Raw genomic sequence first — 20,733 nt, 5'->3', positions numbered from 1 at the left:
ATCATCCCAACGTAGAGAAACAGCTACATGAGAAGGAACAACGTTGGGTGTTCAAGCTACGTTCGGACGACAGGGGTCTCAATGATGACATACCCTGGGGTCAGTTTATCTAAACAGTTTACTTGAACAACAATCACTGGAACATTTGCGGATCTAGCTTTTTATTCCCTACAGGTTATACTGGATAATGATCTGGCTCATTATTATCCATTAATATAAGATTCTAGTCATTCCATGACCATTTCCCTCCCTCATTTGCTTAATCTATGTCTCATTTGTGGCCACTATTATTATTTCTCCACAGCCCAACAGTCGATTATCACTAAGCACCAATTCGGAACCTATTCCAATTGACCATTCATTCTGTTCCCTTCCCATTCCAACATGGCGGCATCCATCGCAGTGGTTTTGAACTGACCCGGGCCTGAACAAACCCAACCGGTTTATTCATTTGCAGTTTGAAGTTCCTCCAAATATGAGCTTCATTAGAATACCACCTTTCGCACTCTCAGCCTCGTTGTGAGCGATCTCTCACACTGTCTGGAACATTGAGTGCGTACTGTAACATATTTGGATACTTATTAGTAGTATAGACCGTCTGTCTCACTCCTTTCAAATATGGCGGCTCCACTTGCACATTGTAACTTGCCCCTTTTCTATTTCGAGCCTCGAGACAGTCCCGCCAGCACATAAAAACATCGCGGCTACGAGGACACGCTAGAATGCGGTCCGAGAGGTTTGGCTTCCAGTAGGTGTCAGAAGCATGTGGGGTTCAACGTACAAGTAAGTGCTGCCATGCTCACCTCCAGCATGCAGCGTGGAAACTCTCTTTCTCCCCCAGACCACGCTGGGCGATCCGTCATAACGGAACACGCCGTTTTTTCCTAACGATCTCGATTCCCTTCATCCATTAGATGTACGAGATCTCCACATCCCCTCCAGTGACCATGAGGCACAGTGTTGCTTTTTCTTAAGTAGGTTACATGTTTTATGTTGTATGTTATTGTGTGTGTTTCAGTCAGACCTAATAATTTATTTAATTCCAGCACAATTCTTTCTTCACCACGCCGGCATGGAGTGAATAACTGTATTTTCTCTGTCTTTCACTTAGCGGCACGCCATTCATGGAAGTGTGCATCCACCTGTGTGTAGTGTGTTCACATTTTTAGTAATTACTATGTATTACGCTATGCATATATATGTATATATATCCTTTCTCGCCATTAACTGTGATTTTTGGAATTTACAGATCAGTATACCGACGTACATAACGTATGTATACATATATATTTTTTAAAACGCATGCCTTACTATTGTGGCATCACATTTATTTTCACCCTATTAAGGTCGACTAGGAGTGGCAAGTTTCTCGACATTGGGCTGGTCCCAGTGTAGTCCTGACGAAGAGCTGGGGAGCTCGAAACTAGTTGACTTCACAATATGCTAGGCATACCTTTCCATCATAGTTAGGGTCCCTTGTCATATTACCCCGTTTTTAATATTCTCAGCTTAGAGCACCAATAAAGTTTATTTTGTAGCCCACTAGCTGATTATTTTTAATTTTCCCACTCCACCACTACTTCACTTACACCACACATAGTTTACAAAATTCTCAGTGCTCCTACGTAACACCGCAAGTCGCAGCACGCCTCAGTCCGTAGAGGACTGGGAGGACCCCTATGATGAAGCATGTCACCATGGGGAAACCCTGGTGAGTGAGGGGACTATAGAAAAAGATAATATTTCTCTTTCTGATAACGGTGTCCTTAAGGATCAAATTGTTTCCTACACCTTCTGTTTTTTTCCCAGTTAGGTTCCTGTCTATCTGACTTGTTCAGATAGTCTTTTTTGCTAGATACATTTGTGGAGGGTGAACCTAACTTTTACCTCTACTTCCCCCTTTTTTCTGAATTGGTAGTGGCAGTATGTCAGACGCTGTGGATGCTTATCTGGCCCCCTCGCATTTACCCAGGGTGAGGGAGGTGATGGTGGAAGATCTTGAGGAGGACATCACATTAGAGGAATTGAGGGCCGCATTACAAATGTTACCGATAAATAGGGTGTCTCATGGGGACGGGTTCCCTACAGAATTTTATCAAGGTTTTTCAGCGGATTTGACCCAGAAAAAGCTCAAGGATTTCTGGAGGCTGAGGAGACAGGTGTCCTTCTGCCAATTATGAGAAGGGGTCTTATCTGAATGATGCTGAAACCGGGTGGGGAGAGGACAGATACAGCATCATACTACCCACTTACGATGATCAATGCCGATATGAAGGTCCTATACTAGTTGTTGTCCAATTGGATGTGCCCAGTCATGACTGGTCTTGTCCATGCCTATCAATGTGGTTTTATCCCTGGGCGTAGTACGACCATAAACTTGCAGAGATTGAGGCATGTGCTGCATGAGGTGGAGGACGGCAGAGAGGAAATGGCATTGGAATCATTGACATTGAGAAGATCTTTGATACAGTGGGTTGGGGTATCTGTTGGGCATGATGCAGGCTATGGGATTCAGTCTTCAGTTTTGGGCCTGGACACGCTTGTTGTATACCGGTCCGTGCATGCGTGTCCAGCTGGGGCAGTATTTTTCTGCACTATGGGAGATCGAGCGTGGTACCAGGCAGGGCGGTTTACTGTTGCCCCTCTTATTTGCTTTGGCAATCGAGCCACTGTCTATCCAGGCTCAACAGGCTATGTTTGACTGGGAAATACACCTTGGATGGCAGAGACTCATTGTAGCCCTTTATGCTTGATGACACCTTGTTTTATCTGCAAGCCTGGAGAATGACTGGCTGTATTGCTACAGTTACTGGAGGCCTTTGGTTCAGTGTTCACACTTAGGGTCAATATGATAAAGTCACTGCTGTTCCTTTTGGTGGCACTGGTGGGGGTTCCTGCGGAGCAGATCCCGGAGCTGGGGTTGTGATGGGAAATGGTTTGATATTTTTGGGTGATGATGACTCACACTGGGGAAAAGCCACGGCAGTACAATGTGGGGTGGGTTTTCAATTCCCTCCAGGCTTCTGTATGGTTCTGGATAACTTTGCCACTATTTCTTACAGGCAGCATAGCAGTGTCCAAGATGGTGCTGCTACCCAGTTGTCTATACTCTATTCAGAACTCACCGTGCCCCTTACGGTTTGGAGTCTTTCCCTGGATTAATATGCTCCTCACTGTGCCCCTTTGGGCTGGTAGATAGAGTAGGGTGGCTTGAATGATGTTGATGCAGGGATACGAGGATGGTGTGCTTTTGGTACCCAATCTGAGGTTTTATTACTACATGTCTTGCTTACAGCATGCATCAAAATGGATGGTAGAAAGGGACAACTGGGAGAAAGTTTTGGTGGTGGGTATGATAGACAATGGTATGATCTCAGAGTTGTTGATGGCAGAGTCTGGGGTGCTAGCAGGGGCCCCTTACATCGTGCATCAGACCGCCGCTGTGTGGCAGAGAATAGTCAAGGTGGCGATCAAGAGGGCTCCCTTTCACAGGGAATTACCGCTTTTGTGTTGGTCCTGTTCCATCGGTTGGAGACCATGTCGTTTCAGGCTTGGCATGTAGTGGCTGCGAACTGGGTGTGGATTGATATCCTAATATTATGTTCATCTCTTTGAGGATGCACAGCTGCATTTCAGGTTTTGGCCCTGAACAAATCCTGCAATATACAGGTCTGACGGAGGTGGTCAAGCAGATTTGGCTTTCCAGAGGCAGCGTTGGATTCAGCAGTTGTGGCGGCACTGTTAACCTTGAGCTCTGGGCATCACTTTGTCTCTACTGATGTATAAGGTACTGCAGGCCCAGGTGGTGCATGGGCAGTTACAGGTTCATCACGCCTGGGAGGCAGATGTTGGAGCCCCATTGCCAGACAAGCACTGGGCTAGAATCTGTGAGCTATTGTGGTCTGTATCTGGAAACACACACTTTAAGTTGAGCCACTTCAGTTTTGTGCATCATACGTATGTGACCCCGGTGAAAATGTATAGGTGAAAATCAGAGCGCTCACCTGCTTGTCTGCGGTATGGTTTTGTGAACACAGACTTCATGCATCTAGCATGGGTTTGCCCATGAGTGTGGGTCTTCTGTGCGGTACAGGGTCTAGAGCTGCAGCATACCGCTGCCCTGGCGTGTGAATTAATTCCACTGCATTGCTTGTTGGGAAATATTGCTCAACCAAAGAGGCAAAAGAGGGTGTACCACTTCTTACAACTGGCCCTGGTGCTGACTAGGAGGGGGAGGGATGCCATTTCCTGGATGGGAGTGAGGACCCCCACAGTTGACCAGTGAGTCCAGGATGTCTCAGAGGGGCTGAAGGCAGAGGAACAGCAGCTCAATCACGCATGCACAGATGCAATATTGCAGGCCGACCTGGAGCTTTGGGAGGGAGAACACTGCAACAGGTTTCTGGAAAATGAGAGGGGGTAGTCCTGAAGATAGTGCAGCTGACAGTGAAACGTCTCTGCCTGAGGGAGATGACTAGAAGCACACTGGGTAAACCATGTTGGTTAGGTGTTGTACCATGTTCGATGTCCACATTGATGCTACTGTGATGTACTGTATTATCTTAGTGATAATGTATCCATAGTGTAGACAACTCTACTGCCATAGTTATGTCAGTGCAACTCATTGTTGACAATGATAATCTGTTAATTGTTGCCTGTAAAATGATAAATACACTTTTAAAAGGAAATTTATTGCAATTAAAATGTGAAGACCAGGAATAGGGCAAGATAGGCTAATATAGTGCATAGTGTCAAGGAAGCAGAGGAAGGCACTGTTTGGTAATATGGTATTAGTCCCTTCGCCGCGGGGGTAATTCCCCCACGGTGTGGGGGGGCGCGCGCAGTGCCGCGGTGCTCGTGACGAGCCCAGCTCGTCATGAGGCACAGTGGAGCTGTGCTCATGATGAGCTGAGCTCGTCACGACCCCGCCCACTGATTGATTCTCCCACACAGACAAGGAATCAATCGCACGTGGGCGGCCACTGTGCCTCATGACGAGCTGGGCTTGTCATGAGCATGCAAGCAGTTAGGGACATTTGGATTAACTCCCACCCTGCCGGTCCACATGCTAAAGCTACTCCCAAAAGAATCCACAATTCTTCTTGCTTGCCATGGGGATGGTGATGTTCTGCATCACAGGTAGGCAGAAAGACTGTTGGAGCTTAGAGGTGCGGGAATGGCCCAACATCAGTTTCTAGTGGGAATTTTCTCACTCAATTGCAGAATTGTGGTAAAGGCCTACTCAACCACCTGGTGGGGGGAGGGGTCAGAAAGACTGTTGGGTTTGTTCTGGGGTGGGGCAATCGCCTGATGCCTGGATGCCAGAGCCTATTTTTTGGTCAATTTTTTCCATAGTGTCTAGTGGGCTTTCATCCCCCAACAAACAAAGGGGGGTTGATTTGTGGCAAACTCCCATCTGGCCCTGTGAGGGGCACAGAAAATGTGCTGAATGTCTTGCCCTTGGAGGGGTGGCTCAGACCCTTGCCCAAAAGGCCTCTCCCATTAGAAAAAGTATTCTCTGTGGTCTAGTAGGAATTCCACCCCTCCGAGGGGACAGATTGAGGGAAACCTCCAAGCAGTAATCCACTAGGGTGAAACAGCACTGGAAAAGGGACAATGATCGGTCCCCTGGCACCAATGAAACATGAAAGCAGCCTGTGCCATTATCACCGTCTTCTTTCTCTTATTTTTTGTTGTGATGTCAGCACACTGTACATGCTGGCATTCCATCAAAACAAAAAATAATTAAATATTGTGCCAATGGAAGCCTTCATGTCTCGACTTTGATTTTGTAAATAAAATGCTTCTGATTTTTAAAACAGAATCGTTTTCTTTTTTAGTGATGAGGGTGACTCGTTGCACTAAAGAGGTTAATTGAAGCAGATAGGTAGGGTAATTCCCTTGATGACGTAAGCATTAACCTGGGAGGTTTTGTGAACAGTAAACAGATATTTGATTATGTTAAGAGATTACCACATTTTATCAAGAAACCCAGCAAAGGAAAGTTAAAGTGGTATTAATATTGCTTGATGCTAGGAAGACGTTGATTGGGTAAACTTTATCTTTAAGGCTGGAGTTCTATTGAAATTTAGTGTGTCATTGGAGTTTGGAGGTGAGAGCAACCAATGTCTGTGTGATCTACAGTTGTGACTTAAGTGTTCTATAAGACCCCTTGGAGCTATCAAGAGGGACCAGGCAGATGTGTCCAATTTACCTGTTGCTACTAACCACAAGCTATTGTGATGCTACTTAACACTGTATCAAAGGCAATATTTTCGGAAGAGGTGAACACAAACTGTGCATATTTGCAGATGAGATTACGATCTTCCCGCTGGATATTTTATCTTTACTTTGTAATCTGACCAGGAAGAGCAGAAGTATGGCTGTGTGTCTTGTTCCAAAGTCAATACTGAGAAGCTGGCTCATTAATCCTGAAGCCAACAATATGGCTGTAGTCCAGGATAGGATTCAGTTCCACATATTAAAGAAGTCAGTCAGGAACTTGGGAGTCCAATTGACCCAACAATTTTGTAAAAGCTCAATTATATGGGGCAAATATTCAAGACATGCACTCAGATCTCACTTAATAAAAAAGCAGTTTCTAAATGTTTATGGGTGGAGCTATATTTCAGACAGTGAAATTAGTATGATTTCACACCTGAAATACGCCTTGCTGGACTTCAAAAGCAGAAGGAAATAAGGGTGTTACAGAAACTACAGAGGGGTCTGTTGAAGTTTGTGTAGAGGAAAATGCAGATATTGCTTGCTACAGTAGTGAAAGCACCAAAGATAAGAGGAGGTCATGGTTTTCTGTATGTAGACATTTACTATCAAAATGTATATAGGGCCCTCCTTCAAATATGAATAAAAGGCATAGGACCAGGGATAACACAACAACTATTTCAACAGAAAAGAGGTCCTACCTACCTATATATACATTACTTTCTCCAGGGAATCAATCCAACAGAACCAGATCACACTACACATGTATAAAGGCCAGCTACTTTGCCAAATATAATGGATTTATCTATTATTTCTTCAATTTATATATTTTTATTCTTTAAACACAATCCATTATTCATGCTTTAATAAAAAACAAATGTATATACATTTGACACATTTTGGTGGTATGTATGAAAATGCTTTTGTTTTGTATGATTTTTACCACCTTCTTCAGGACTAAGTAGCGATTGTACGCTTTCACACAACACAACAGGAGGACAAAGGAAGTAATCTGTATTTCATCAATGGTCATAACATATCACTTGTGTCAACTGCGGAGGACCGGTATTTAGTTATTCCAAAGATCTTCCTTAGGAGCAGGTCCAAGGATTTTAACAATGCTGTAAGAGGAATCCTTCACTAGGGGATCTCACTATGGTATTAAACCTGCTTGTAGTAACTGTTCTTTATCGGTATTCAGCTCACATGTGGAACACGAGTGTGCGCTCCACTGCAAGAAACACTGCTCTCTTCACTTTGTTCGAGGTTCTTTACCTACGAAGGCAGGCATTTGTAGCCAATCGTGATCACTAATGGGCACATCAGAATAAAGGTTGTATCAACTCTTCACTCTTCTGACGGGTTTCTAACTCCTCTGTCATACGGTGTTCGCAAGGGGACATAATGAAAAACATAAAGGGAAAACAAAGCAGTTCTAAAATTAGTACTACTTCTTACAAATTTCCATAATCAAGTGGGGGGGGGGGGTTGGGGGTGGAGAGCCTGGGTTGATGACCAGGTGCCCACACACATCACGTGGGGCAAGAAACCTTCTGGTGTTCATGTTGATCTACAGTTATTACCTTTACACCGCTCACATAAGTCTTGACACCAACACAACTTCACTGCCGGTGCCTATGCACAAATACACTGATGTTCAGCACTAAGAAAACACTGACTCTAGGTGAATTGCACTTATGATAAGACCTACCAACACATGTCACGACTGTGCTTTCTCACTAGGCCCTACGTACGTACCAGAACCTCCAGGCTCCATTTCTCCCCCTTGTTTATGGAAATTTGTAAGGAGGAGGACTAATTTTGGAACCATTATGATTGCCATTCTGACCCCATCATTTGGATGGGAGTATGTATATTGCTCAACTTACTATTATGTATGTTATGTTATGTTAAGGCGATTTCTAAAGCGCACGATTACCCAAAGGTGTCCTGACGCTAGTTACTTCTCTTTAGGCTAGGCCAGGGCAGGCAGGCTATTTATCAAAAAGCCAGGTCTTTAAACCCTTTCTGAAACTTAGCAGACTATTGGCATTTCTCAAATGAAATGGAAGCTCATTCCAGACCTTTACGGCACAAAAGGTGAAGCTTCGGCCGCCCCAGTGGGCTTTTTTTGTTGAAGGAACAGCAGCCATTTTCGCCTCTGACGATCGAAGCGTGCCATTGAAATTGCCTTTTGAGGTGGTCAGGTCCCTCTCCATGCAGTGCTCTGAACACCATGCATGGTGATTTAAACTGTAACCGGTCCCTAACCGGGAGCCAGTGCAGTTTTTTTATCACATTGGAGATCAGGGCAAATTTGGGGGTACCCGTAAGGAGTCTGGCCGCGGTATTTTGGAGCAGCTGAAGCTTGTGCAACAGCTTTTGTTGTATGTTTAAATATAAACTGTTGCAATAGTCCAGCCTCGATAAAACCAGGGCCGTAACCACTGTTTTGCGACAGTCTAGCGGAAGAAGATTCAAGCCCTTCTTCATTTGGAAACTACCGCATTGACCTGGGCTCCCATGGAGAGTTTCTCATCTAACAGGATCCCCAGATTTTTAACCTTCTTTAATGGAATGGGGAGTGACCCAAGTGAAGCCGGCCACCATGAGGGGGTCCAAAAATGAGGGTCGTTCCCAAACAACATCACCTCGGTTTTATCCGAGTTCAGCCTCAGGCAGTTACCTGCCATCCATCTTCCGACTTGTTCCATGCAGGACTGGAAGCGCCTGTCTATTCTGGTTTCTTTGCCAGGTAGTAGAGATACCACAATTTGCGTATCGTCTGCATACGAGGTGATCCCAAAACCATAAGCACTAATAACCGGTGCCAAGGTTGAAACATATACATTAAAAAGAGTTGGGCTCAGGGAAGACCCCTGCGGGACGCCACATGGTAATGAAAAAGGTTTGATTGAAACTTCCTCAACGCTACTATGTGGCTTCTGTCGGAGAGAAATGAGTTGAGCAGCTCCCAAGCTTTGCCCTCTACACTGCATTCTCTGAGACGGTCCATCAACCTCCCATGATGGACCGTGTCAAATGCGGCTGAAAGATCTAGCAGGATCAGGGCTGCCCTACCTCCCGTGTCCACTGCTGATCTAATCTCCTTTGTGGCTTTAATCAGGGCGGATTCAGTGCTGTGTCCTTCTCTGAAACCGTGTTGAGAGGAGTCCAACACTTGGGCTTCCATCAGGAAGGCACTGAGTTGTCTATTCATCGCCCTTTCTACCATCTTCGCGGGAAGAGTAAGGCGGGAGATAGGGCGAAAGTTATTGGGATCATGAGGATCAAGGCTGGGCTTTTTTAAAAGGGGTAGTATGGAGGCCATCTTCCATGGTTTAGGAAACTGTCCACCTTTGTACATACCATTAAAAATGGATGTAAGACACAGTGCAATAGGGACAAGGGCCAGTTTGATAAATTTAAGTGGGCATGGATCCAAAGGTGATCCAGATTTAGCTCCTGCTAACAGATCCAGCGTGTCCTGCACCGTCAGTGGGTTAAAGTCCTTCATGGTCCACAACGGGAGTTTTAAGTATTTAGGCTCAGTTGCCTCAGTTCAGACATCCTTATTTGGGTCACTGAGGACTGAAAATATATTTGTAACCTTTGTTCGAAAGAACATGGCAATCTCTTCGCAAAGCTCAGGGCTAGGCTGGATAGTGGATGGCCTCAAAATGGCCAACTTGGAGACCATTTGAAAAAGCTCTCTAGAGGAGTTCTTGGCCGATTCTATTTGGGATGAGTAATATTTCTGTTAGCCAACCGAACCGCTTGCTTATAGATTTGCAGGCTCGATTTAAATAATGCCTTCTCTGTGTCGAGATACCATTTCCTCCAATTACGCTCTAGCCGTTTACAAGTACACTTTTGGGTTTTTATCTCCTCTGTGTACCATGGGGCCAATGGATGAGCTCTTTTTGAAATTATAAGTTTACGAGGAGCTAATTCATCGCATGCGTGAGGGAGCCATCTAGTATAGGAGGCCACCGCTTCTTCGGTTCCCCGCGCTACTTGGCCAGCTTAAGAGGTCAGGACTTCATGCAAAGTCCCCGCATCTATCCTGTTCCAAGCTCTGGTTTCAATCTGTTCTCTAGAATCTCTGCTCTTAATCTGTTGGCTCTCCAAATTGAGGTCAAACAGAGCGACAGCATGATCAGACCAAACCAAGGGCAAAAGACCCACAAAAGACAACCCTGGGTGGTTAGAAAAAACACCAGGTGTGACCAGCTAGGTGAGAGGGCACTCTGACATATTGTTTGAAGTCCGCGGAGTCCATCAATTCCAATAACCTAGCTGTCTCAGGGTCATTAGGAATTTCTAAATAAAAGTTAAAATCTCCCAAGATGGTATATGAGTCGTAGAGAAGGGCTTCTTCCAGTAAATTCCCCAGAGAAGGGAAGAAAGAATGTCCAGCTCCTGGTGGCCTATATAGAAATGTGCCTTTGAGGGAATGATGATGTGTTAAAATAAGGTTAAAAGAAAGGGATTCGCAGGCAGGCAAGTTTACTGGTTTAAAAGTCCCATGAATAGAGAATGTATACTATCCGTGCACATTCTTTTTTGTGGCTACAATCGTCGCTGGGGTTTACTACCTTTGCATAAACAATGTTTTCATGATATATTCTCACTAATATTATGATGAATTTAAATTCTCAAAATGCAATTATAACTCTTCTACACTCACATCGCATATTATGAAATATAATATGTTTTGGAAAAGGACGAAGCAGGACGGGGAATCCCTGAGCTAATAAGATCGCGATGTAAGCGCATCGGCAGGTGAGGAGGTGTATGTACTAAAAGCCCCTCTACCTTGGACCTCATATGCGGACCCCTTGGACACAAAATTAGAAATCTAGGGTTCTGGATTGAACCATTCAAGAATATACGGCAGTTGGGAGACGGGGATTATTCAAGTCCTTTTAAGAAGGGGGTCCAGTAAATAGACCATTTGAGTCTGCAAAAGAAGTACAAGAATAAGTGCAAATATCAACTCCCTTTCATTCAGGGTATAACAATCAAATATACCACAAAGAAAAGTGAACATAATGACTGTCTTGATAAAGATGGAATAACCAGATACCCAACGAAACGTGTCGACGCATTTCTATACATTATCCTGAGGACAAGTTGGACCTGTAGATACAAAACAGAGTATATGTATCCAGGCTAATCTTGCTAAAATTATCCCTAGGGAATTGTTGAGTTAAAAGACAAAGCATACTGTCTATCATTGTTCGTCCTCCCTATTTTTTAGGGTTCTCTGTGGTAAAAGTGTCATAAGATGTTATGTTATGTCCTGATTTGATGAATTGTATTGTTTTTAATTATGCTGAAATGATGCATTGTGTTTTATTATAGGTGTTTTTATAATATTTGTGTTTTAATAATATTCACATGTACTAAAGAAATAAATTGACTTGTTTGCACTGCATGTTATAGTAGTATCATTGTTTGAGTGTTTCAGGGATTTTGAGTGAGATCTTTTTTGTGTGTATCCATGTGTTTTATATGAATTAAGAATTCCACTATTGATAGGGGGTTCTTGTTGATTGAGTGAATCAAGGGATAATTTGTTTTTTGTTCAACCAAAATAGAAACGGATTTAGCTCAGTTATAGGAAACTCATAGATTTAACATTACATTTTACATAAAGATGGTTCTGAAGGAAACTTCTTTGACTACTTATTTTTCAAATTGCTTCATGAATATTCTAAAGTGATGCTGGCAAAAGATTGCTATATTTGTACATGCGTATCTTCCTCAACCGGGGATGGTGTGATATAATGTACCCCTTATCTACTCTTTTACATATAGACTAATTATGAGTTTGTTTTATCAACAAGGTCGCTTTGGATATTAGGTCTTTAACTTGGACTTGCTTTTAGATTATGTGCCCATATTAAAAAAAAAATATCTGAAAGATGCATCATCATTTAAAATCTGTCACACAAATGAATGTTCCAAAATGTCTTAAAGCTATGACTACTTTCAAATTGACTAGGGCTGAGAAGGATTTCATATAGGAATTGGAGGAAAGAAGAGAGGAGACATGTAGGAGGTTGAGGAAAGGAGCCAAGGTGGGTTGGGAAATTATGAGGAGATGATTAAAGATTCAGAAATGTGTTTGAAGTTGAACTTGGACTTGCAAAGGAGGCAAAGTCGTAATTCATGAGATGAAAAGAACAGGTTAATAAACTTCAGATGGTGAGTTGGAGCGAATGTGTGCAGAGATGAAAAGTTATGGGTGAGTAAGTATTTTCATGAAAAGATCTGATTATTCCTGCAGTTTTATTATGTGTGTGGGGAGAATGCCTATTTCGGACTTAAGAGTGACAGCTGTTATCTAGACTTTGGTGTTTCCTAAGCTGTACGAGATAGATAAGAAGGACATAGTGACTCATGGAAGATCTATACGTAGTGCTTCACAAGTAGTAGGTGATAAGTTTTCACTATGATTCCTTCTATTGGTATAATTATATAGGTGTCTCCCTAATTGGTTTGTTATACGGGAACAATATATAGATGAATCAAATGTTAGAACTGTGTGATTTACGTTAATGCAATGTAGAGGAAAAGACAGACTCTTTGTCTGACTTTTCACAAGAACTCCCTTGCAGAACCTTTCAGAGCAAATTCCTGACTTAGAGGAGTAAGGAGGAGTAAGGTGCTCTCACTTTATGAGACAACTGATTTGCTAAATTTCTTTCTATTTGATATGATTTCGATTAATCTGCAATTTGCTTATATGATTTCAAATGATTTGAACTTCATAATGATTGATTTGCATTTTGGTATTGATAATTGATTAACCATTAATTTAATTTTGAAACTTAACAACTCTGTCTGAATTGTGGAGATTAATGTGCTTCAAGTTATTTAAAATATATTTGATTGGGTGGCGAGCCTCAGTTGTGAGTATCGATTTAGCAAAGAGCACTTCATGGCCACTGAATTTGCATAAGAAAAAGTATTCCAACAAAGTTTTTGAAGTATTCTCACACATACGCCTTGCATGGCATTTTTGTTCTTGCATAAATGATGTGAAGATGTGCACTGGCACTCAGTCGTTTTTTAGGTCTTGCCTAAGCAGCAAGCATGCGCTGCTTAGGAGGGGACCTCTTGGAATCGATCAGCTTTTTTTACCAAAAACATGCACACTTTGCATTGCTTTCAATTGCAACGCGTGCACGTTTGGTGTTTCCCTTGCGGGAGTGAGCTTTGGCGACATCTGTTTGTAATTATCATGCTCCCTCCCGCAAGGTAAATGCTGTGTGTCCCTGCTATCGGCCGCACTCCCTCCACCCATCCCACTTGTTCATTATTGTAGGCGGCCACTCCCCTTCCTGTTTGCGACGCTCACCGGGGCCGTTGTCTTTAAGCGCTTGTTATATTTAGATGCCACAAGGAATCTTTGCCTGTTGCTTTCGCTCACGGCAGGGGTTGAAACAGCTTCTTCTCTTAAAATCAGACTATCAGAGTCGGGATGACCAGGGAGGCCAGACCGATGTTTTTTCCAGCATCCCAGGATTGTCCTGTTTTTTTATGCAGATTTCTCTAGCGCGAACTCTACCTGAAGGTATTGGAGCGTTTTACATGAGCTCCGGTTACGTTACACAAAGGCACATTCAGGCACGGGGAGATTATGTGATCAGCAGGCAGGGCTGCTCAGGAGGAGCGCTTGAAGCAGGCTGGCGCAGTGTTTTTTTATGCAGATTTCTATAGCGCAAACTCTAGTTGAAGGTATTGGAGTCCTTTACATGAGCTCCGGTTACGCTACACAAGGGCACATCAGGCATGGGGAGATTATGTGAAAGGCAGGCAGGGCTGCTCGGGAGGAGCGCTTGAGGCAGGTTGGCACAGTGTTTTTTTTTTAATGCAGATTTCTATAACGCAAACTCTAGCTGAAGGTATTGGCGCGTTTACATGAGCTCCGGTTACGTTACACAAGGGCACATTCAGGCACGGGGTGATTATGTGATCGGCAGGCAGGGCTGCTCGGGAGGAGCGCTTGAGGCAGGCAGGCACTGTGTTTTTTTTAATGCAGATTTCTATAGCACGAACTCTAGCTGAAGGTATTGGGGCGTTTTACATGAGCTCCGGTTACGTTACACAAGGGCACATTCAGGCACGGGGAGATTATGTGATCGGCAGGCAGGGCTGCTCGGGAGGAGCGCTTGAGGCAGGTTGGCACAGTGTTTTTGTTTAATGCAGATTTCTATAGCACAAACTCTACCTGAAGGTATTGGAGCGCTTTACATGAGCTCCAGTTACGTTACACAAGGGCACATTCAGGCACGGGGAGATATTGTGATTGGCAGGCAGGGCTGCTCGGGAGGAGCGCTTGAGGCATAGCCAATAGGTCTCGCCTTTGGGGCCTTATAAGTGTTTAGTTATTCAGCACAATATCCTTGGTGCAACAACATCAACTGTTGCATGGCTAAACACTTATAAGGTCCCAAATCGAGACCTATTGGCTATGCCAATGCTTGTTCACTGGGGGAAATAATCTTCCAGATTGTGAAATCCAGTACCCTAAATCCCATTAAATATTGGAGTGGGTTCCCATACTGTTGCCATTACTCCATCAAGGTTGAATTTCTAGTCAGTCTGAAATGACTATGGAAATACCCACAAGCCTGCTGGTCTGTATAGTATTCAAGTACTTTTGTGGGGTGTTGCAATCAGAAGGAACCAAAATCCCACACCGAAACTAGTTGTGATATCTTTTCTTCTCTCTAGCTTGGGGTGAAATGGTGCAAGTCTTGTGGAATGTGTGATGGCATTAGTGTGAGTGTTCAATCCCTGTCAGTTGAAGTTTCAATCAACAGCCTGGGGCTTGTGTGTATACATTATAGATCCTGGTGGGGTTTCCATACCTCTAACTTGGTCCTGAATAAAGCACCTGTATATGTACCTGCCTCCATCCCACGTCTCCTTACCACGGTGTAACCACAAAGTTGCACTTTTAAATGCAACAATTGTGCCTTACTAGCAGATTTTCTAAATTTTGGTTTCTACTTTATGGATGGAGTGTAAGCACAAAACACATAGTAAATCAAGTCTTACGTGCAAAAATTGGTTGTTTGCATTTCCTCAGAAAGCACATTTATGCAAACCTGCTCCAAGGAAACTTCCTTCACTAACAATTGTCTAAATTTGTTTTTTAAACGAACAGCATTCCTAGATATCAATTCTATTTTTCTGAATGTCCATCATGTCAAAAAATCTCCTGCAGTCTGCATTTTTCCTGAATCACACAGAACCATTCTTTGTCTTTTCTGGTGGGCAACTTCCCATTACCTTTCACAACTCTCTCATTCTACAATCAATCATCAATGCCTGCTCCCCTTTCTTTCCTCCTATCCCTCTCAACTTTACTATATCCCAGCCAGTTCTCTCTACTCACTCAACTCCTCTATCCCTTACTCCTACCCATACTGTGCTATCTCTACTCCTGCCAATAACTAAGTACTTCTGCCTATATTGCTATCTCTTACAGTCTATACCCGGAGGTCTCTCTTGTTTTCTTCAGATTTGTTTTTACGAAGGAGTGTCACCATCTAGGGTTACTTAAGAACACATGAGTTTACAGCCCTGCCGAACACTGTTTCTTCTCTGGACTACAGGAATGAGACTGATTATAGTTTTCAGTACAGTTTGTATGAATGGCGTGCTGCAATGAGTCTGATGAAATGTTGTATTCTGATCTGCTATGTATTTTAATATATGCCTTTATGTGTACCTTTGGCATGTGAATAAAGAAGTGAAGCAAACTGCGGATCACTGCATTCTGCATTGCAGCATACTCTGAATGGGGTACAGCCTAGGGATTTAAAAAAATAGAAAAAGGGTCCTGAAGAAAATTGTTGACCATTAAGACAAAGTTATGCAGCTGAAACATAGACCAGGTGATGTTTGAATACCTTTCCTACCCTATCACTTCACTCCCCGAGTTATTTTAACATTGCCAATGGATCCCGAGGATAAACCTTTGAGATTAAGGATACCTTTTGACAATTTCCGATATAGGTCCCTCTATAATAACACAAGGAGCTCCCTTGATAATCAAGTTTGAGCCCGCCCAGATACTGTTTCTGGATGTGGACTCCATGGTGAAGCATGCCCTGGTGACCCTGGTGTGTGAGAGTCCTTAAAAAAAAAAAGGTAAAGCCTGTGGTAGGCACTAAGAGGCACCAATAAAGATTAGAGTGAGGTCACCCAGTACTTCAGGTGTTTGGCTACTGGGAACTGCCACACCAAAAGGGGCTGAGAGAGGGGTGTTACACCCCTGTGCGTGAACTTCTCTCTATGCCCTAACAACTGTCCCCATCCACACCTTTTAAGGCTACCTCACCTATGTCTTAGTACAACTATAACAAATCAAACTTCTATAAGACTACCTATGCCGTAGCAACTATACCCCTTCCTATACCTTTACCTACCCTGTCATCTCTACCAACCTCTCCTCTGTACCACTGTAGCTGTACCCCTAGCTAGGATTTACTATATTTTCTCTACCAATACCTTAATAGTTGTAATCCTACATGTACTCCAGCACCTCTGCAATTACCTATACCAAATGTCTGTACCCCTACATATTCGCTAGTAGCTCTAGACCCCCTATATTAGAGTATGTATACTGTTAACTCAACCCTAGTCCCTCCTCCCTCTTCAAATCTCCAAATGAGGTGAAGCCCACAAATTGGGTGTGAAAAGGCATCAGGAATGTTGTGAATACCCACAATGTTAAAACTCGGTGGACCTTCAATATGTTTGCAATGGGCAGTGTCCTGCCTCTCCTTCAGGACCATCCATGAAACCAACACAAACTCTGTATAGAAGGCAGGGATAAATCTACATAGTGGCTGATTTTCAATGAGATTGAGGGTTGGAACTCAGGATTTGTTAGTTCCAATCCTAAATCAAACTTTACTGTGGTTGAAAGTGTAATTCACGATAGAATGTACATTTTTCTGAATCACATTTCAATGTCTGCATTTCAGAGCTAGCTAGCATTTTTTCTAAACCTCTGCAATGTCAAATCTTGTTTGGGATCTATTACCCAGATTTCATCCAATGTTTGGAGTTTATTACTACTGAATGTAGTCTCTTTCACATAGGACTGTGGTGGTATACACAGTCCATAAAGAGGGAAGGTCTCAAGGTCTGATAACTTCATGGTACACTGCCACCCTGGAAGCATTTTGTTTTCAAAATACAAATGGTAAAATAGGAAGCACCCAAGATTAGCAGTTACCGTGTGAAAAAATAGCAATATTTTCAAGAAATATATTTTGAATAGAAACAGTTTGAGATGTAGGCCAAAATCCACTGTGGGATAATTTCAATGAACTGTGAATCAATCTTGAAACAAGCTAGCGCCAAGTTTTACTAGTTACACATTAAAGGCATTCACTAATGCAATGTTCTATTGTATAGATGGCCATTTATGCTTCCAGTCATTCTGTTTTGTGCCATTATTCAAATCAAACTAAACGTGCATTAGAACTTTAACTCGATCAATCCAGTTAAATTATTTTACCCTTCTTCACTGTTCTTAAGATCAGTATATCCCTACCTAGCTTTTAATCAAATGTATGTGACATTTTCAAATTAACGATTTGCATACATTGTGAATTTTTTTTAAATGAAAAGTTTAGCTGCAAAAAACATCTTTATTTTTTCCTGAAACTCTACTTATTGCAAGATTGTATATCATTTTATTTTAAAAAAATGTCATTAACATCAAGAATTGACAAAGTTTAAAACAACAGTAAGCAAATAATTTCACAGAAATTTGGTATTTTCTGTGCAAAATCCCTAAAAGCAAAGATTTTTTGCAGGCTAATTTTTTCAAAATCTCTCAAAATGTCTTTGTGTGACATTTTGGTCATAGGAGAAGTTTAGCAAGGGAGGCAAACGTGGACATTTATCACCTTTCAAAGACCTGCTTGAGATACAAACTTCGGACACTCCTAAATTCTATGTGTTATGCATAAATAACATACTTGTGAGGATGGGAAAAGCCCAGTGGGGGAAGTTTCTTTCCACAGGACCACTAATTTGTGCTCCATGCACTTGGATATAAAGTTACATTAAAGTCCAATTACTTTATTTGAATTTGAAAATTAAATCCTGCAGGTTTACATAAAAGAAAAAGATTCCATCACAATTATAAATGAATGAAAACATTTTGCATGTTATTACAGAAAAACTACCCTACAAAAAAAAGAAAGCAACCAAGATAAAGAAACTAGAATAAAAATGTCCATTAAAAACATCAATATTACCACATACCCAACAATAAGCCATCTTTTAAATATATTTTTGGGGGAGAAAAAGCGGGTGGACGTGGCCTAATATCTTGAGCTGAAGACTCCCGTGAGGTACCAAGACACATTAAAACAAATTTGAGCAGTCGCAGAGAGCAGTAAATGTAAAAAACACCGGTCAGACCTGTCTAAAATCCATAGTTAAAAGAAGTGGTGTTAAAAACGTATGGAGAAGGGTCCTATATTTAGTACATATAAAGTGTGATGTACAAAGTATCCCAAATTGAGACTTGGTCACAAGTGCATGGTGGCAGATCCATATCCTTGTACCAGTTACCTTCTGCGAAAAGAGGTTGATGGAATATGCTCAACCTAAAATAGGTCAGTAGACGCCATTGATGGTTTTTCATTTAAAGAAGAAGACATATCTTCTTCTTGAAATGAAAATCCTAAATGACTATCTCAAAAACTGTTTTTACCATAACAAATTGACAGTAAGTCTGTTTGGCCATGGCCGAGGCTTCCCTCTCAGCTGCCACCCTAAGACCAAAGGTCTGCTTTAACCAAACAGCATCTTGTTTCGTGAAACTCTCAGGGTTAGAAAATAGCTTGGGTCTCCCAAGGGCTTAAAATATTTCCCTCAAATAGTGCAACCAGGGTATATTGGACATCTTGTCCATTTCAGACAATCCCAAATGACTAGCCTGTTAAGGCTCAGCCCCTCCATTAGCCAGACTGCACACCATAACAAAAGGGGTCACCGACAAATACAATCAGCGATATAGCTCATGCCAAGCTTTGTGTGTATGATCTCAGAAGGCGTGCTCTGCCCTAGCCTAGGAGTAACCTCAAACACGTATTCTCAGCCACCAGAAGTGGGGCTAAATAACATAGCCCCAGATCTCACAGCCAAAAGTGGGTGTTGGGATGCACTTTGTTTTATAGACCTCAAGCAGAATTTTTATGGCTTCTAGGCCAAACAGGAAGAAAAGTCGTTTACACTGGCGATAGCCCTCTTAATACTCCCAGTGTTTTTTAAAATTTATTTTTATTAAAGGTTGCCAACTAAGACCCGAGTTTATTCAAATCTGTAAATAAATAAAATTAGCCATCTTCCTTAACACCTATCCCTGTAACAAAAAGGTAGAGCTTTTAGTGTTTTTGGGACCCAGGACCATTACGTGGTATTTCTTAAAATTAGTAAGTAGGTCCAGACTGTCCATAAAGGCAATACAAATGTCTAACAGCCACTGAAGACTTCTGTATGTATGAGTAATCAAGACTGCATTGTCTGCATATAAAAGAGCTGGCAGCGGTCTGCCCCAGCTCTTGGGACCCTGATCAGAAAGCACCCCCTCTAGGCAAATAATGTACATAATAAAAGGAAAGAGTACCAAAATACAGCCCTGCTGGACACCCGTTTTTAAGTCAAAGTGCTCAGTGCCTGCCCCATTGCTTCCAAATCTTACAGAGCCTGTCATACCATGATGAAGGTCCATGAGAAAAACAACCAATGAGTGTTCCACCCCATGGACCCCAGCTCTGCCCAGAGCTTATTTCCATTTACCTTATCAAAGGCAGAGCTGAGGTCCATGAAGGCAAGCTGTAAGGATCCCCTTTTGGCCCTAGTGTATTTATTTTTTACAAGCTGTAAATTACGATTCTGCTCCACCGTGCCCCAAACCTAAACCCATATTGCAGTTCAGACAATATCAAATATGCTACTTACCAGTATGCATCTGTTCTTGGCATGTAGGGCTGCTGACATTCATATCTGTGAATAGATCGCCGCCTAGTGTTGGGTCCGGATGATTGCACATTGTTGTCCTTGAAAAGTCTTCGAAGTATCACGAGATAGGTGGCTCCTCCCCTGGACTACAGTGCGCATGGGCATCCCCTCCATCCTTAGATTGTTTTTCGCCATTGTGGCATAGATGGAGTGTAATACAGTGAATGATGACCATGCTAACTAGTAATTACTGAATGCTACAGCTGCTACAGGCGCCGGGGAGGAGGGTGGGTGATATGAATGTCAGCAGCCCTACATGCCAAGAACAGATGCATACTGGTAAGTAGCATATTCGGTTCGAGGCATGTGGGCTGCTGAATTCATATCTGTGCATAGATTATATTGCAGTCCCTCCATTTAGCGGCGGCTTCCCGTGCCAGCTGCAGCAGTCTGAAAAAGTGTTTTGAGAATAGCCTGTCCTACAGCTGCCTGCTGTCTTGA

The 20,733-nt window shown here is 42.7% G+C and overlaps 1 protein-coding gene across 1 annotated transcript in view; it reads right to left on the bottom strand.

The window, feature by feature from the left end:
- Positions 1-20,733, bottom strand: part of ARHGAP18 (Rho GTPase activating protein 18) — a 730,387-nt gene that overhangs the window by 554,579 nt on the left and 155,075 nt on the right. The window lies entirely within an intron of this gene.

Source organism: Triturus cristatus, chromosome 6, assembly GCF_964204655.1.
Source record: "Triturus cristatus chromosome 6, aTriCri1.1, whole genome shotgun sequence".
Lineage (NCBI taxonomy): Eukaryota > Metazoa > Chordata > Amphibia > Caudata > Salamandridae > Triturus > Triturus cristatus.
Note: the sequence above shows the minus strand (reverse complement) of the source record. Positions and strands in the feature narration are given on the sequence as shown.